The 19,510-nt window shown below is 44.3% G+C and overlaps 2 long non-coding RNA genes across 31 annotated transcripts; both read right to left on the bottom strand.

The window, feature by feature from the left end:
- Positions 1-4,119: 4,119 nt before the first annotated feature.
- On the bottom strand, positions 4,120-5,947 carry LOC127919734 (uncharacterized). Of its 5 annotated transcripts, none has more exons than XR_008103929.1 (4): positions 5,560-5,947; positions 5,266-5,316; positions 4,834-5,075; positions 4,587-4,735 (listed from the first exon to the last, which is right to left on the bottom strand). It is a non-coding gene; the product is annotated as an uncharacterized LOC127919734 (long non-coding RNA). The 5 variants fall into 5 exon arrangements; XR_008103931.1 differs by having other exon boundaries at positions 4,834-4,977; XR_008103933.1 differs by lacking the exons at positions 4,587-4,735; positions 4,834-5,075 and adding an exon at positions 4,120-4,245.
- Positions 5,948-8,863: 2,916 nt separating this feature from the next.
- Positions 8,864-11,980, bottom strand: LOC127919733 (uncharacterized). 26 transcript variants are annotated; one of them, XR_008103921.1, is made up of 6 exons: positions 11,889-11,927; positions 11,629-11,680; positions 10,745-11,056; positions 10,537-10,640; positions 9,487-9,642; positions 8,864-8,966 (listed from the first exon to the last, which is right to left on the bottom strand). It is a non-coding gene; the product is annotated as an uncharacterized LOC127919733 (long non-coding RNA). The 26 variants fall into 26 exon arrangements; XR_008103920.1 differs by lacking the exon at positions 11,629-11,680 and adding an exon at positions 11,473-11,524; XR_008103919.1 differs by lacking the exon at positions 11,629-11,680 and adding an exon at positions 11,369-11,420.
- Positions 11,981-19,510: the final 7,530 nt, after the last annotated feature.

Raw genomic sequence — 19,510 nt, 5'->3', positions numbered from 1 at the left:
AGGGAGGATATTAGGAGGAGAGAGAGAGGGAGGATATTAGGAGGAGAGAGACAGAGAGGGAGGATATTAGGAGGAGAGAGACAGAGAGGGAGGATATTAGGAGGAGAGAGACAGAGAGGGAGGATATTAGGAGGAGAGAGACAGAGAGGGAGGATATTAGGAGGAGAGAGACAGAGAGGGAGGATATTAGGAGGAGAGAGACAGAGAGGGAGGATATTAGGAGGAGAGAGACAGAGAGGGAGGATATTAGGAGGAGAGACAGAGAGGGAGGATATTAGGAGGAGAGAGACAGAGAGGGAGGATATTAGGAGGAGAGAGACAGAGAGGGAGGATATTAGGAGGAGAGAGACAGAGAGGGAGGATATTAGGAGGAGAGAGACAGAGAGGGAGGATATTAGGAGGAGAGAGACAGAGAGGGAGGATATTAGGAGGAGAGAGACAGAGAGGGAGGATATTAGGAGGAGAGAGACAGAGAGGGAGGATATTAGGAGGAGAGAGACAGAGAGGGAGGATATTAGGAGGAGAGAGACAGAGAGGGAGGATATTAGGAGGAGAGAGACAGAGAGGGAGGATATTAGGAGGAGAGACAGAGAGGGAGGATATTAGGAGGAGAGACAGAGAGGGAGGATATTAGGAGGAGAGACAGAGAGGGAGGATATTAGGAGGAGAGAGACAGAGAGGGAGGATATTAGGAGGAGAGAGAGAGAGAGGGAGGATATTAGGAGGAGAGAGACAGAGAGGGAGGATATTAGGAGGAGAGACAGAGAGGGAGGATATTAGGAGGAGAGAGACAGATGGATGATATTAGGAGGAGAGACAGAGAGGGAGGATATTAGGAGGAGAGACATAGGGATGATATTAGGAGGAGAGACAGAGAGGGAGGATATTAGGAGGAGAGACAGAGAGGGAGGATATTAGGAGAGACAGAGGGATGATATTAGGAGGAGAGACAGAGATGGGAGGATATTAGGAGGAGAGAGAGAGGGATGATATTAGGAGGAGAGACAGAGAGGGAGGATATTAGGAGGAGAGACAGAGAGGGAGGATATTAGGAGGAGAGAGAGAGGGAGGGAGGATATTAGGAGGAGAGAGACAGAGAGGGAGGATATTAGGAGGAGAGACAGAGAGGGAGGATATTAGGAGGAGAGAGACAGATGGATGATATTAGGAGGAGAGACAGAGAGGGAGGATATTAGGAGGAGAGACAGAGGGATGATATTAGGAGGAGAGACAGAGAGGGAGGATATTAGGAGAGACATAGGGATGATATTAGGAGGAGAGACAGAGTGGGAGGATATTAGGAGGAGAGAGAGATGGAGGATATTAGGAGGAGAGACAGAGATGGAGGATATTAGGAGGAGAGAGAGAGGGATGATATTAGGAGGAGAGACAGAGAGGGAGGATATTAGGAGGAGAGACAGAGAGGGAGGATATTAGGAGGAGAGACAGAGATGGAGGATATTAGGAGGAGAGACAGAGATGGAGGATATTAGGAGGAGAGAGAGAGGGATGATATTAGGAGGAGAGACAGAGAGGGAGGATATTAGGAGGAGAGACAGAGAGGGAGGATATTAGGAGGAGAGAGACAGAGAGGGAGGATATTAGGAGGAGAGAGACAGAGAGGGAGGATATTAGGAGGAGAGACAGAGGGAGGATATTAGGAGGAGAGACAGAGGGAGGATATTAGGAGGAGAGACAGAGAGGGAGGATATTAGGAGGAGAGAGACAGAGATGGAGGATATTAGGAGGAGAGAGACAGAGAGGGAGGATATTAGGAGGAGAGAGACAGAGAGGGAGGATATTAGGAGGAGAGACAGAGAGGGAGGATATTAGGAGGAGAGACAGAGGGAGGATATTAGGAGGAGAGAGACAGAGAGGGAGGATATTAGGAGGAGAGAGACAGAGAGGGAGGATATTAGGAGGAGAGACAGAGAGGGAGGATATTAGGAGGAGAGACAGAGAGGGGAGGATATTAGGAGGAGAGAGACAGAGAGGGAGGATATTAGGAGGAGAGAGACAGAGAGGGAGGATATTAGGAGGAGAGACAGAGAGGGAGGATATTAGGAGGAGAGACAGAGAGGGAGGATATTAGGAGGAGAGACAGAGAGGGAGGATATTAGGAGGAGAGAGACAGAGAGGGAGGATATTAGGAGGAGAGAGACAGAGAGGGAGGATATTAGGAGGAGAGACAGAGAGGGAGGATATTAGGAGGAGAGACAGAGAGGGAGGATATTAGGAGGAGAGACAGAGAGGGAGGATATTAGGAGGAGAGACAGAGAGGGAGGATATTAGGAGGAGAGACAGAGAGGGAGGATATTAGGAGGAGAGACAGAGAGGGAGGATATTAGGAGGAGAGACAGAGAGGGAGGATATTAGGAGGAGAGAGAGAGGGAGGATATTAGGAGGAGAGAGGGAGGATATTAGGAGGAGAGACAGAGAGGGAGGATATTAGGAGGAGAGAGGGAGGATATTAGGAGGAGAGAGGGAGGATATTAGGAGGAGAGAGGGAGGATATTAGGAGGAGAGAGGGAGGATATTAGGAGGAGAGACCGAGAGGGAGGATATTAGGAGGAGAGACAGAGAGGGAGGATATTAGGAGGAGAGAGACAGAGAGGGAGGATATTAGGAGGAGAGAGACCACTCCAAGGTCTGGGAATGGGGAAGTAGATGTCTCTACCACTCCAAGGTCTGGGAATGGGGAAGTAGATGTGTCTCTACCACTCCAAGGTCTGGGAATGGGGAAGTAGATGTGTCTCTACCACTCCAAGGTCTGGGAATGGGGAGTAGATGTGTCTCTACCACTCCAAGGTCTGGGAATGGGGAGTAGATGTGTCTCTACCACTCCAAGGTCTGGGAATGGGGAAGTAGATGTGTGTGTGTGTGTGTGAAGGTCTAAGCATCATAGAAATTGTGTTACTAGATCCGTACAGTAAATCCTCTGTGTTTCTCCGGGTAAATGTGACCAGTCCTGTGGTGTGTGCCCTAAATGGCACCCTGACCCCTCCATAGTGCCCTCTGGACTGGAGCCGTATGGGTCCTGGTCAAGTAGTGTAAAACGGAGAGAATAGGCTGCTATTAAGGACACAGTCCTGGGAACCTTGCCTTTGTACAGTATTGTGTGTGCTCACTCACTGTGTGTGTGTGTGTGTGTGTGTGTGTGTGTGTGTGTGTATATATAACACACTTGCTGTATTATCATATCATTTCAGCTGTTTGTGAATGTGATATCAGGAACCACAGACAGACAGACAGACAGACAGACGGACATGAAGACAGACAGACAGACAGACAGGGACATGAAGACAGACAGACAGACAGACAGACAGACAGACATAGAGAGAGAGACATGAGATATGAGTCGGCTACTTCCCTCAGACTCCCGACAGTGTGTGTTGTTGACCAGGCACAAAGACAGACACATTAGCTGTTAACCTCTCTGTTGTTGACCAGGCACAAAGACAGACACATTATGTTAAGACCAGGCACAGACATAGACACATTAGCTGTTAACCTCTCTGTTGTTGACCAGGCACAAAGACATAGACATTAGCTGTTACCCTCTCTGTTGTTGACCAGGCACAAAGACATAGACACATTAGACAGTTGTTGACCAGGCACAAAGACATAGACATGCTGTTAAGTTGACCAGGCACAGACAGACACACCCTCTCTGTTGTTGAGACATGAAGTCAAAGACAGACACACAGTTACCCTCTCTGTTGTTGACCAGGCACAAAGACATAGACACATTAGCTGTTACCCTCTCTGTTGACAGACCAGGCACAAAGACAGACACATTAGCTGTTACCCTCTGAAGTCAGACCAGGCACAAAGACATAGACACATTAGCTGTTAGCTGTTACCCTCTCTGTTGTTGACCAGGCACAAAGACAGAGAGACATGAAGTCAGACCAGGCACAAAGACAGACACATTAGCTGTTACCCTCTCTGTTGTTGACCAGGCACAAAGACATAGACACATTAGCTGTTACCCTTTCTGTTGTTGACCAGGCACAAAGACATAGACACATTAGCTCCAAAGACTACCATTAGCTGTGTGTGTTGACCAGGCACAAAGACATAGACACATCTGTTAACCTCTCTGTTGTTGACCAGGCACAAAGACATAGACACATTAGCTGTTAACCTCTCTGTTGTTGACCAGGCACAAAGACATAGACACATTAGCTGTTAACCTCTCTGTTGTTGACCAGGCACAAAGACATAGACACATTAGCTGTTACCCTCTCTGTTGTTGACCAGGCACAAAGACATAGACACATTAGCTGTTAACCTCTCTGTTGTTGACCAGGCACAAAGACATAGACACATTAGCTGTTAACCTCTCTGTTGTTGACCAGGCACAAAGACATAGACACATTAGCTGTTAACCTCTCTGTTGTTGACCAGGCACAAAGACATAGACACATTAGCTGTTAACCTCTCTGTTGTTGACCAGGCACAAAGACATAGACACATTAGCTGTTAACCTCTCTGTTGTTGACCAGGCACAAAGACATAGACACATTAGCTGTTAACCTCTCTGTTGTTGACCAGGCACAAAGACATAGACACATTAGCTGTTACCCTCTCTGTTGTTGACCAGGCACAAAGACATAGACACATTAGCTGTTAACCTCTCTGTTGTTGACCAGGCACAAAGACATAGACACATTAGCTGTTAACCTCTCTGTTGTTGACCAGGCACAAAGACATAGACACATTAGCTGTTACCCTCTCTGTTGTTGACCAGGCACAAAGACATAGACACATTAGCTGTTAACCTCTCTGTTGTTGACCAGGCACAAAGACATAGACACATTAGCTGTTAACCTCTCTGTTGTTGACCAGGCACAAAGACATAGACACACCTGTTAACCTCTCTGTTGTTGACCAGGCACAAAGACATAGACACATTAGCTGTTAACCTCTCTGTTGTTGACCAGGCACAAAGACATAGACACATTAGCTGTTACCCTCTCTGTTGTTGACCAGGCACAAAGACATAGACACATTAGCTGTTAACCTCTCTGTTGTTGACCAGGCACAAAGACATAGACACATTAGCTGTTACCCTCTCTGTTGTTGACCAGGCACAAAGACATAGACACATTAGCTGTTAACCTCTCTGTTGTTGACCAGGCACAAAGACATAGACACATTAGCTGTTAACCTCTCTGTTGTTGACCAGGCACAAAGACATAGACACACCTGTTAACCTCTCTGTTGTTGACCAGGCACAAAGACATAGACACACCTGTTAACCTCTCTGTTGTTGACCAGGCACAAATACATAGACACATTAGCTGTTACCCTCTCTGTTGTTGACCAGGCACAAAGACAGACACATTAGCTGTTACCCTCTCTGTTGTTGACCAGGCATAAAGACATAGACACATTAGCTGTTAACCTCTGTTGTTGACCAGGCACAAAGACATAGACACATTAGCTGTTAACCTCTCTGTTGTTGACCAGGCACAAAGACATAGACACATTAGCTGTTAACCAGGCACTCTGTTGTTGACCAGGCACAAAGACATAGACACATTAGCTGTTAACCTCTGTTGTTGACCAGGCACAAAGACATAGACACATTAGCTGTTAACCTCTCTGTTGTTGACCAGGCACAAAGACATAGACACATTAGCTGTTACCCTCTCTGTTGTTGACCAGGCACAAAGACATAGACACATTAGCTGTTAACCTCTCTGTTGTTGACCAGGCATAAAGACATAGACACATTAGCTGTTACCCTCTCTGTTGTTGACCAGGCACAAAGTCTCTAAGAGCTGTGAGTCCTTCTGGGTGAGTCTCTAAGAGCTGTGAGTCCTTCTGGGTGAGTCTCTAAGAGCTGTGAGTCCTTCTGGGTGAGTCTCTAAGAGCTGTGAGTCCTTCTGGGTGAGTCTCTAAGAGCTGTGAGTCCTTCTGGGTGAGTCTCTAAGAGCTGTGAGTCTTTCTGGGTGAGTCTCTGAAGAGCTGTGAGTCTTTCTAGGTGAGTCTAAGAGCTGTGAGTCCTTCTGGGTGAGTCTAAGAGCTGTGAGTCCTTCTGGGTGAGTCTCTAAGAGCTGTGAGTCCTTCTGGGTTAGTCTCTAAGAGCTGTGAGTCCTTCTGGGTTAGTCTCTAAGAGCTGTGAGTCCTTCTGGGTGAGTCTCTAAGAGCTGTGAGTCCTTCTGGGTGAGTCTCTAAGAGCTTTACACACCTGGATTGTACAATGTTTGCACATTATTCTAAACACAAATCTTCAAGCTCTGACAAGTTGGTCGTTGATCATTGCTAGACAGCCATTTTCAAGTCTTGCTCATACATTATCAAACCGATTTTAAGTCAAAACTGTAACTCGGCCACTCAGGAACATTCACTGTCTTATTGGTAAACAACTCCAGTGTATATTTGGCCTTGTGTTTTAGGTTATTGTCCTGCTGAAAGGTGAATTCATCTCCCATCTCTCTGGTGGAAACCAGACTTGTGGTCCTTCTGTAGCTCAGTTGGTAGAGCATGGCGCTTGGCCAGGGTGGAAACCCATACGTAGAATGTATGCACACATGACTGTAAGTCCAAAAGCGTCTTTGGCATATATTTATTTATTTAACTCCTAAGATTTTGCCGGTGCTTAACTCTGAGTTTATTTTTGTCCTCAGAATATGAAGTGGTACTCGGTGATCTATTGGCTTTGCTACAAACATAACAGGTTGTAATCAGGACATAAAGTACAGTTCTTTGCCACATTCTTTGCAGTATTACTTTAGTACCTTGTTTACAAACAGGATGTATGTTTTGGAATATTGTTATTCTGTACAGGCTTCCTTCTTTTCACTCTGTCAGTTAGGTTAGTATTGTGGAGTAACTATAATGTAGTTGATCCATCCTCAGTGTTCTCCTATCACAGCCTTTTCACTCTGTCATTTAGGTTAGTATTGAGGAGTAACTATAATGTTGTTGATCCATCCTCAGTGTTCTCCTATCACAGCCATTAAACTCTGTCAGTTAGGTTAGTATTGAGGAGTAACTATAATGTTGTTGATCCATCCTCAGTGTTCTCCTATCACAGCCATTAAACTCTGTCATTTAGGTTAGTATTGTGGAGTAACTATAATGTAGTTGATCCATCCTCAGTGTTCTCACAGCCATTAAACTCTGTAACTGTTTTAAAGTCACCATTGACCTCATGGTGAAATCACTGAGTGGTTTCCTTCCTCTCCGGCAACTGAGTTAGGAGGGACGCCTGTATCTTTGTAGTGTCTGGGTGTATTGGTACACTATCCGAAGTGTAATTAATGACTTCACCATGTTCAAAGGGGTTTTTAATGTCTGTTTTGCGAGGCATTGGAAAACCTCCCCGGTCTTTGTGGTTGAATCTGTGTTTGTAATTCACTGCTCGACTGAGGGACCTTACAGATAGTTGTGTACTGGGGTACAGAGATGAGATAATCATGAAAAAATTATGTTAAACACTATTATTGGACACATAGTGAGTCCATGCAACTTATTATGTCACTTGTTGCGCAAATGTTTACTCCTGAACTTATTTAGGTGTTTCCATAACAACGGGGTTGAATACTTATTGACTCAAGACATTTATGCATTTATTTGTTAACATTTCTGTCTGACCCGGCCTGGTATAGAGGTCCTGGATAGCAGTCTGTCTGACCCGGCCTGGTATAGAGGTCCTGGATGGCAGTCTGTCTGACCCGGCCTGGTATAGAGGTCCTGGATGGCAGTCTGTCTGACCCGGCCTGGTATAGAGGTCCTGGATGGCAGTCTAACACCGCCTGGTATAGAGGTCCTGGATGGCAGTCTGTCTGACCCGGCCTGGTATAGAGGTCCTGGATGGCAGTCTGTCTGACCCGGCCTGGTATAGAGGTCCTGGATGGCAGTCTGTCTGAAACCGCCTGGTATAGAGGTCCTGGATGGCAGTCTGTCTGACACCGCCTGGTATAGAGAGACTGCCATCCAGGACGTCTGACCCGGCCTGGTATAGAGGTCCTGGATGGCAGTCTGTCTGACACCGCCTGGTATAGAGGTCCTGGATGGCAGTCTGTCTGACCCGGCCTGGTATAGAGGTCCTGGATGGCAGTCTGTCTGACACCGCCTGGTATAGAGGTCCTGGATGGCAGTCTGTCTGACTACTGCTGTACAACTTCACACTGCTCCTTGCTTCACACCTTTGCAGGAAGAGTAGAACTAAATAGAACAGAAGGACATTTCTCAGTTTAGTTTTGTTAAAGGGATTTCATCTCCGGTGACTGGGCAGGAAGAGACTTGGGCACTTCCTGATTTATGTTTTCCAGGAAGCGCCAGTCCTGTTCCTGGTTTCCTCCCTGAGGATGGTGTGGGAAGGAAGGATAGGGGTGGGGGGAGGAGTTGTCTCTACACAGGCTGTGTGTTTGTGTTTTAAGCCTATGCTTAACTATTTGGAGTTAATGCCTAAACTTCACCCTAAACACAAACATGTGATGTTTGGAAAAACTTCTAAATGTTACGTTTGAGAAATATGGATAAACGTGAGACTGAGACAGCTGATTGGACAAACACAGACCAGAAAGAAATGGAAGGATTCAGTGTTCACCACTAGAACCAGCTGAATCTCCTCCGTTATGTCAACCTGTTGATGTGTTCACTACTAGAACCAGCTGAATCTCCTCCGTTATGTCAACCTGTTGATGTGGTCACTACTAGAACCAGCTGAATCTCCTCCGTTATGTCAACCTGTTGATGTGTTCACTACTAGAACCAGCTGAATCTCCTCCGTTATGTCAACCTGTTGATGTGTTCACTACTAGAACCAGCTGAATCTCCTCTGTTATGCCAACCTGTTGATGTGTTCACTACTAGAACCAGCTGAATCTCCTCCGTTATGTCAACCTGTTGATGTGTTCACTACTAGAACCAGCTGAATCTCCTCTGTTATGTCAACCTGTTGATGTGTTCACTACTAGAACCAGCTGAATCTCCTCCGTTATGTCAACCTGTTGATGTGTTCACTACTAGAACCAGCTGAATCTCCTCCGTTATGTCAACCTGTTGATGTGTTCACTACTAGAACCAGCTGAATCTCCTCCGTTATGCCAACCTGTTGATGTGTTCACTACTAGAACCAGCTGAATCTCCTCCGTTATGTCAACCTGTTGATGTGTTCACTACTAGAACCAGCTGAATCTCCTCCGTTATGTCAACCTGTTGATGTGTTCACCACTAGAACCAGCTGAATCTCCTCCGTTATGTCAACCTGTTGATGTGTTCACTACTAGAACCAGCTGAATCTCCTCCGTTATGTCAACCTGTTGATGTGTTCACCACTAGAACCAGCTGAATCTCCTCCGTTATGTCAACCTGTTGATGTGTTCCCCACTAGAACCAGCTGAATCTCCTCCGTTATGTCAACCTGTTGATGTGTTCACTACTAGAACCAGCTGAATCTCCTCCGTTATGTCAACCTGTTGATCTGTTCACTACTAGAACCAGCTGAATCTCCTCCGTTATGCCAACCTGTTGATGTGTTCACTACTAGAACCAGCTGAATCTCCTCTGTTATGCCAACCTGTTGATGTGTTCACTACTAGAACCAGCTGAATCTCCTCTGTTATGCCAACCTGTTGATGTGTTCACTACTAGAACCAGCTGAATCTCCTCTGTTATGTCAACCTGTTGATGTGTTCACTACTAGAACCAGCTGAATCTCCTCCGTTATGTCAACCTGTTGATGTGTTCACTACTAGAACCAGCTGAATCTCCTCCGTTATGTCAACCTGTTGATGTGTTCACTACTAGAACCAGCTGAATCTCCTCAACCTGTTATGTCAACCTGTTGATGTGTTCACTACTAGAACCAGCTGAATCTCCTCCGTTATGTCAACCTGTTGATGTGTTCACCACTAGAACCAGCTGAATCTCCTCCGTTATGTCAACCTGTTGATGTGTTCACCACTAGAACCAGCTGAATCTCCTCCGTTATGTCAACCTGTTGATGTGTTCACCACTAGAACCAGCTGAATCTCCTCCTCCTCCGTTATGTCAACCTGTTGATGTGTTCACCACTAGAACCAGCTGAATCTCCTCCGTTATGTCAACCTGTTGATGTGTTCACTACTAGAACCAGCTGAATCTCCTCCGTTATGTCAACCTGTTGATGTGTTCACTACTAGAACCAGCTGAATCTCCTCCGTTATGTCAACCTGTTGATGTGTTCACTACTAGAACCAGCTGAATCTCCTCCGTTATGTCAACCTGTTGATGTGTTCACCACTAGAACCAGCTGAATCTCCTCCGTTATGTCAACCTGTTGATGTGTTCACTACTAGAACCAGCTGAATCTCCTCCGTTATGTCAACCTGTTGATGTGTTCACCACTAGAACCAGCTGAATCTCCTCCGTTATGTCAACCTGTTGATGTGTTCACTACTAGAACCAGCTGAATCTCCTCCGTTATGTCAACCTGTTGATGTGTTCACTACTAGAACCAGCTGAATCTCCTCCGTTATGTCAACCTGTTGATGTGTTCACTACTAGAACCAGCTGAATCTCCTCCGTTATGTCAACCTGTTGATGTGTTCACCACTAGAACCAGCTGAATCTCCTCCGTTATGTCAACCTGTTGATGTGTTCACCACTAGAACCAGCTGAATCTCCTCCGTTATGTCAACCTGTTGATGTGTTCACTACTAGAACCAGCTGAATCTCCTCCGTTATGTCAACCTGTTGATGTGTTCACCACTAGAACCAGCTGAATCTCCTCCGTTATGTCAACCTGTTGATGTGTTCACCACTAGAACCAGCTGAATCTCCTCCGTTATGTCAACCTGTTGATCTGTTCACTACTAGAACCAGCTGAATCTCCTCCGTTATGTCAACCTGTTGATGTGTTCACCACTAGAACCAGCTGAATCTCCTCCGTTATGTCAACCTGTTGATGTGTTCACTACTAGAACCAGCTGAATCTCCTCTGTTATGTCAACCTGTTGATGTGTTCACTACTAGAACCAGCTGAATCTCCTCCGTTATGTCAACCTGTTGATGTGGTCACTACTAGAACCAGCTGAATCTCCTCCGTTATGTCAACCTGTTGATGTGGTCACTACTAGAACCAGCTGAATCTCCTCCGTTATGTCAACCTGTTGATGTGTTCACTACTAGAACCAGCTGAATCTCCTCCGTTATGTCAACCTGTTGATGTGTTCACCACTAGAACCAGCTGAATCTCCTCCGTTATGTCAACCTGTTGATGTGTTCACCACTAGAACCAGCTGAATCTCCTCCGTTATGTCAACCTGTTGATGTGTTCACTACTAGAACCAGCTGAATCTCCTCCGTTATGTCAACCTGTTGATGTGTTCACCACTAGAACCAGCTGAATCTCCTCCGTTATGTCAACCTGTTGATGTGTTCACCACTAGAACCAGCTGAATCTCCTCCGTTATGTCAACCTGTTGATGTGTTCACTACTAGAACCAGCTGAATCTCCTCCGTTATGTCAACCTGTTGATGTGTTCACCACTAGAACCAGCTGAATCTCCTCCGTTATGTCAACCTGTTGATGTGTTCACTACTAGAACCAGCTGAATCTCCTCCGTTATGTCAACCTGTTGATGTGTTCACTACTAGAACCAGCTGAATCTCCTCCGTTATGTCAACCTGTTGATGTGTTCACCACTAGAACCAGCTGAATCTCCTCCGTTATGTCAACCTGTTGATGTGTTCACTACTAGAACCAGCTGAATCTCCTCCGTTATGTCAACCTGTTGATGTGTTCACTACTAGAACCAGCTGAATCTCCTCCGTTATGTCAACCTGTTGATGTGTTCACTACTAGAACCAGCTGAATCTCCTCCGTTATGTCAACCTGTTGATCTGTTCACTACTAGAACCAGCTGAATCTCCTCCGTTATGCCAACCTGTTGATGTGTTCACCACTAGAACCAGCTGAATCTCCTCCGTTATGTCAACCTGTTGATCTGTTCACTACTAGAACCAGCTGAATCTCCTCCGTTATGCCAACCACTGGTACAGACTATAATTCAGATGTAGTGTCCTGCTGGTTAGTGTCTACACTATTAAACAGGGATTCACTGGTACAGACTATAATTCAGATGTAGTGTCCTGGTTAGTGTCTACCTATTAAACAGTGATCCACTGGTACAGACTATAATTCAGATGTAGTGTCCTGCTGGTTAACCTGTCTACACTATTAAACAGGGATTCACTGGTACAGACTATAATTCAGATGTAGTGTCCTGGGTTAGTGTCTAGTCTATTAAACAGGGATTCACTGGTACAGACTATAATTCAGATGTAGTGTCCTGGTTAGTGTCTATGTCTATTAAACAGGGATCACTGGTACAGACTATAATTCAGATGTAGTGTCCTGGTTAGTGTCTAGTCTATTAAACAGGGATCCACTGGTACAGACTATAATTCAGATGTAGTGTCCTGGTTAGTGTCTAGTCTATTAAACAGGGATTCACTGGTACAGACTATAATTCAGATGTAGTGTCCTGCTGGTTAGTGTCTAGTCTACACTATTAAACAGGGATCCACTGGTACAGACTATAATTCAGATGTAGTGTCCTGGTTAGTGTCTAGTCTATTAAACAGGGATCCACTGGTACAGACTATAATTCAGATGTAGTGTCATGATGGTTAGTGTCTAGTCTATAAACAGGGATTCACTGGTACAGACTATAATTCAGATGTAGTGTCCTGGTTAGTGTCTAGTCTGTTAAACAGGGATTCACTGGTACAGACTATAATTCAGCTACTCAAGTGGAAACAGCATCTAGAATCATGGAGGATAACTCAACATGTTGACTTGTTTCCATTGTGGATCTCCTCCGTTACCTGTTGACTACACTACAGAACCAGCTGACTCCTCCGTTATGTCAACCTGTTGATGTGGTCACTACTAGAACCAGCTGAATCTCCTCCGTTATGCCAACCTACACTACATAGTGTCAACACCAAGAGGTTTAACTGTGTCTGATCCTATACAGACATGAGGGAGGGACAGTTTAACTGATGATGAGGGAGGGGACAGTGATAATGATAATCAACACCAAGAGGTTTAACTGTGTCTGATCCTATACAGACATGAGGGAGGGACAGTGATGATGATGATAATCAACACCAAGAGGTTTAACTGTGTCTGATCCTATACAGACATGAGGGAGGGACAGTGATGATGATGATAATCAACTCCAAGAGGTTTAACTGTGTCTGATCCTATACAGACATGAGGGAGGGACAGTGATGATGATGATAATCAACACCAAGAGGTTTAACTGTGTCTGATCCTATACAGACATGAGGGAGGACAGTGATGATGATGATAATCAACACCAAGAGGTTTAACTAGTGTCTGATCCTATACAGACATGAGGAGGGACAGTGATAATGATGATAATCAACACCAAGAGGTTTAACTGTGTCTGATCCTATACAGACATGAGGGAGGGACAGTGATGATGATGATAATCAACTCCAAGAGGTTTAACTGTGTCTGATCCTATACAGACATGAGGGAGGGACAGTGATGATGATGATAATCAACACCAAGAGGTTTAACTGTGTCTGATCCTATACAGACATGAGGGAGGGACAGTGATGATGATGATGATAATCAACTCCAAGAGGTTTAACTGTGTCTGATCCTATACAGACATGAGGGAGGGACAGTGATGATGATAATCAACTCCAAGAGGTTTAACTGTGTCTGATCCTATACAGACATGAGGGAGGGACAGTGATGATGATGATAATCAACACCAAGAGGTTTAACTGTGTCTGATCCTATACAGACATGAGGGAGGGACAGTGATGATGATGATAATCAACTCCAAGAGGTTTAACTGTGTCTGATCCTATACAGACATGAGGGAGGGACAGTGATGATGATGATAATCAACACCAAGAGGTTTAACTGTGTCTGATCCTATACAGACATGAGGGAGGGACAGTGATGATGATGATAATCAACACCAAGAGGTTTAACTGTGTCTGATCCTATACAGACATGAGGGAGGGACAGTGATGATGATGATAATCAACACCAAGAGGTTTAACTGTGTCTGATCCTATACAGACATGAGGGAGGGACAGTGATGATGATGATGATAATCAACACCAAGAGGTTTAACTGTGTCTGATCCTATACAGACATGAGGGAGGGACAGTGAGGGATGATAATCCAACACAAAGAGGTTTAACTGTGTCTGATCCTATGATAATCAACACAAGAGGTTTAACTGTGTCTGATCCTATACAGACATGAGTGAGGGACAGTGATGATGATGATAATCAACACCAAGAGGTTTAACTGTGTGTCTGATCCTATACAGACATGAGGGAAGGGACAGTGATGATGATGATGATGATAATCAACACCAAGAGGTTTAACTGTGTCTGATCCTATACAGACATGAGGGAAGGGACAGTGATGATGATGATAATCAACACCAAGAGGTTTAACTGTGTCTGATCCTATACAGACATGAGGGAGGGACAGTGATGATGATGATAATCAACTCCAAGAGGTTTAACTGTGTCTGATCCTATACAGACATGAGGGAGGGACAGTGATGATGATGATAATCAACTCCAAGAGGTTTAACTGTGTCTGATCCTATACAGACATGAGGGAAGGGACAGTGATGATGATGATAATCAACTCCAAGAGGTTTAACTGTGTCTGATCCTATACAGACATGAGGGAGGGACAGTGATGATGATGATAATCAACTCCAAGAGGTTTAACTGTGTCTGATCCTATACAGACAGAAAGGGACCGGGATGATTATCACAGTGATGTGTATGTATGTATGTATGTATGTGATGGTAGCAGTACTGCTAAACCCGTCTGACCGGTAATATTGGAGGTTATTCAGAAACAACAAAATATAGGCCACACACACACACACACACACACACACACACAGGGAGATGTAGAGCTCAGCATTGGTCTCTGGTGGAATATTCCATGGGTCTGATCGCTACTGAAACCAGCCTGTGTCAGCAGGTGTGTGTGTGTGTGCCCCTAAAATATAGCCCCACAACACACACACACAGGGAGATGTAGAGCTCAGCATTGGTCTCTGGTGGAATATTCCATGGGTCTGATCGCTACTGAAACCAGCCTGTGTCAGCAGGTGTGTGTGTGTGTGTGTGTGTGTGTGTGTGTGTGTGTGTGTGTGTGTAAAATAGCTCCATTGTGTCCGTCTGGTTGACATGTGTGGCTATCTCAATTGCAGCCAGAGGAGGAGGTTTATACAGGAAATGTATCTGATTTTAAAAAAAAAATGTATTTGTAATCATGACAATTACAACAATACTGAATGAACACTTATTTTAACTTAATATAATACATCAATAAAATCAATTTAGACTCAAATAAATAATGAAACATGTTTAATTTGGTTTAAATAATGCAAAAACAAAGTGTTGGAGAAGAAAGTAAAAGTGCAATATGTGCCATGTAAGGCAGCTAACGTTTAAGGTCCTTGCTCAGAACATGAGAACATATGAAAGCTGGTGGTTCCTTTTAACACGAGTCTTCAATATTCCCCGGTAAGAAGTTTTAGGTTGTAGTTATTATAGGACTATTTCTCTCTATACCATTTGTATTTCATTAACCTTTGGATATTGGATATTGGAAGTTCTTATAGGCACTTTAGTATTGCCAGTGTAACAGTATAGCTTCTGTCCCTCTCCTCGCTCCAACCAGGAACACAACGACAACAGCCGCCCTCGAAGCAGCGTTACCCATGCAGAGCAAGGGGAACAACCACTCCAAGTCTCAGAGCGAGCGATGTCTGAAACGTTATTATCGTGCACCCCGATAACTAGCCTGCCATTTCACATCGGTTACACCAGCCTCATCTCGGGAGTTGATAGGCTTGAAGTCATAAACCGAGCAATGCTTGACGCACAACGAAGAGTTGCTGGCAAAACGCACAAATGTGCTGTTTGAATGAATGCTTACGAGCCTGCTGCTTGCTGCCTACCACCACTATCACCACTCAATCATACTTGTGTGCTTGTATGCTCAGTCAGATTATATGCAACGCATGACACGCTAGATAAACTAGTAATATCATCAACCATGTGTAGTTAACTAGTGATTCTGATTAATTGATTGATTGATTAAGTTTAATGCTAGCTAGCAACTTACCTTGGCTTACTGCATTCTCGTTGCACTTGTGGAGTGCAACGAGAGAGAGGCAGGTCGTTATTGCGTTGGACTAGTTAACTGTAAGGTTGCAAGATTGGTTCCCCCGAGCTGACAAGGTGAAAATCAAGACAAGTGTGTCTTGCCTACAGTCAAGCATGGTGGTGGGAGTGTCATGGTCTGGGGCTGCATGAGTGCTGCTGGCACTGGGGAGCTACAGTTCATTGATGGAACCATGAATGCCAACATGTACTGTGACATACTGAAGCAGAGCATGATCCCCCTCCCTTCGGAGACTGGGCCGCAGGGCAGTATTCCAACATGATAACGGCCCCAAACACACCTCCAAGACGACCACTGCCTTGCTAACGAAGCTGAGGGTAAAGGTGATGGACTGGCCAAGTATGTCTCCAGACCTAAACCCTATTGAGCATCTGTGGGGCATCCTCAAACGGAAGGTGGAGGAGTGCAAGGTCTCTAACATCCACCAGCTCCGTGATGTCGTCATGGAGGAGTGGAAGAGGACTCCAGTGGCAACCTGTGAAGCTCTGGTGAACTCTGTGCCCAAGAGGGTTAAGGCAGTGCTGGAAAATAATGGTGGCCACACAAAATATTGACACTTTGGGCCCAATTTGGACATTTTCACTTAGGGGTGTACTCACTTTTGTTGCCAGCGGTTTAGACATTAATGTCTGTGTGTTGAGTCATTTTGAGGGGACAGCAAATTTACACTGTTATACAAGCTGTACACTCACTACTTTACGTTGTAGCAAAGTGTCATTTCTTCAGTGTTGTCACATGAAAAGATATACTCAAATATTTACAAAAATGTGAGGGGTGTACTCACTTTTGTGATATACTGTATATTGATTGCAATTGTTCCCGAATGAGTGAGTGATCATGTGCAAAGGATTAGCATTTCAATTGTTATAATTATCAACTTTGTAGTGACTTCTGTCGTGGAAATTTCCTCTATTTACCAAATCATGGGAGCAAACCACACACACAAGTCAGAGTTTATAAACGTCCATCTTTAATTATATAATCTCTATAGCATTTTGACTTTCAACAGTTCTGTAGCTCAGTTGGTAGAGCATGGCGCTTGTAACGCCAGGGTAGTGGGTTCGATTCCCAGGACCACCCATACGTAGAATGTATGCACACATGACTGTAAGTCGCTTTGAATAAAAGCGTCTGCTAAATGGCATTTATTATTATTATTAACAGTTCAGTATCTCTAATGAAAAGTTGAGAGTCCCCACACAATGGCAAAATGGGATCCTTTATAGCAAAGATCACACACAGTCAAGACAGCATAGACATAATTCATCGTTCAGCTTTGTCTCCTTTCTCAAACCCCAGAACCATAAACCAATCCTCCAAATCAACAGGCATATATCAAATTGTCATTTAGATGCAACCAACTCAAAATACAACCAAACCTGGACAAGCTCACAGAGAGGAGAGTGAGGCTATAGGTTAAGATACAAGGGAGCATGAGAATGATTCCAGACACTGCCACCCTCCTTTCCCCACTAGAAAAAGGTAGGGAGTAAAAGATATGTTTCCACATGATGACACTTTGACCTCTCCCCTCTCGGCGGCCCATGCAACTTAGTCTTGACATAGAACAGATGACTGCAACCTCGCCACAGTATTATACATGAATACCATTCTGATGAGAAGTAACTTACACGCATTTGATGAATATTAAACATCTTACAAATGTTACCAACAAATTCTGAATCTTCCCATAACACTCCTCAGCTGACCCCCACTCCCCTGTTGTCTAACAAGCCACCATGCCGGTTTAGCCCACTAGGGCACATTCCCCTATCATTTCCTTGTAACCATATTTACTTTGTGTGTTTTTGTGTGTGCACTTCTGTGATTGTTTAGTTCGTTAATAAATAAATGATTTAAGACAATTGATGTATGGATGACTCATAGTGAAGACTGGGTTCGTGCAGATAACCAACAATTTACGACGTTTGGAATGAGACTAACGTGAGGTAAAGTAAATCATTCATTAATTCGAAGATGAATTGATCAGTTATAAAATATCTGAAAAGTTATATTAGGAAAATTATAACTTTGTAATCTGAATATTTTTCCTTGGTGCCCCGACTTCCTAGTTAATTACAGTTACGTGACTAATCAGTTTAATCGCGTAATACTAATGACAGCGAATCTTTGATTAAAAACTAAAAGTCTTCATTTAATGATAGTAAAGACACGACACTGGGATTGAACCCACTATCTTGGTGTTGTGTCCCTGGCCTACACACAATACCCCATCATGTTAAAGTTTTAAATAATGTTTTTAGAAATGTTTACAAATGAGTTACAAATGTCAAGCAAAGAGGCACTGAGTCTGAAGGTAGGCCTTGAAATACATCCACAGGTACACCTCCAATTGACTCAACGGATGTCAATTAGCCTATCAGAAGCTTCTAAAGCCATGACATCATTTTCTGGAATTTCCTAAGCTGTTTAAAGGCACAGTCGACTTAGTGGATGTAAACTTCTGACCCACTGGAATTGTGATACAGTGAATTATAAGGGAAATAATCTGTCTGTAAACAATTGTTGGAGAAATGACTTGTGTCATGCACAAAGTAGATGTCCTAACCAACTAGACAAAACTATAGTTTGTTAACAAGAAATGTGTGGAGTGGTTGATGTTGTAATGTTTCCAACCTAAGTGTATGTAAACTTCCCCTTCAACTGTATATAGTAATGTAATGTGTAGAACACATTTTATATCTGAATGTTCTGTAACATTAAACCCTCCTGAACAGGCCCCATGGGCTAGAACCTGGCAGCTCTTTGATTGGTGTTGCCATGGTGAAGAGGGTTCTTAATGTCCTAGGAGGGCACTGATTGGACGGCCAGGGTTTGGAGTGGGTGTGTTTCTGTGTCTGCAGTCAGGCTAGTGCCTGTGTAGCTGATTGACAGTTTTCAGTGTGAGTCTAGTAAAGTAGACTTAGCCTTGTCCCAGATCTACTGATCTATCACAGTAGAGTAGAATTAGCCTGGTCCCAGATCTACTGATCTATCACAGTAGAGTAGAATTAGCCTGGTCCCAGATCTACTGATCTATCATAGTAGAGTAGAATTAGCCTGGTCCCACATCTACTGATCTATCACAGTAGAGTAGAATAGCCTGGTCCCAGATCTACTGATCTATCACAGTAGAGTAGAAATAGCCTGGTCCCAGATCTACTGATCTATCACAGTAGAGTAGAGTTAGCCTGGTCCCAGATCTACTGATCTATCATAGTAGAGTAGAGTTAGCCTGGTCCCAGATCTACTGATCTATCACAGTAGAGTAGAATAGCCTGGTCCCAGATCTAC

Source organism: Oncorhynchus keta, unplaced genomic scaffold (assembly GCF_023373465.1).
Source record: "Oncorhynchus keta strain PuntledgeMale-10-30-2019 unplaced genomic scaffold, Oket_V2 Un_contig_17448_pilon_pilon, whole genome shotgun sequence".
NCBI classification, from domain to species: domain Eukaryota; kingdom Metazoa; phylum Chordata; class Actinopteri; order Salmoniformes; family Salmonidae; genus Oncorhynchus; species Oncorhynchus keta.
Note: the sequence above shows the minus strand (reverse complement) of the source record. Positions and strands in the feature narration are given on the sequence as shown.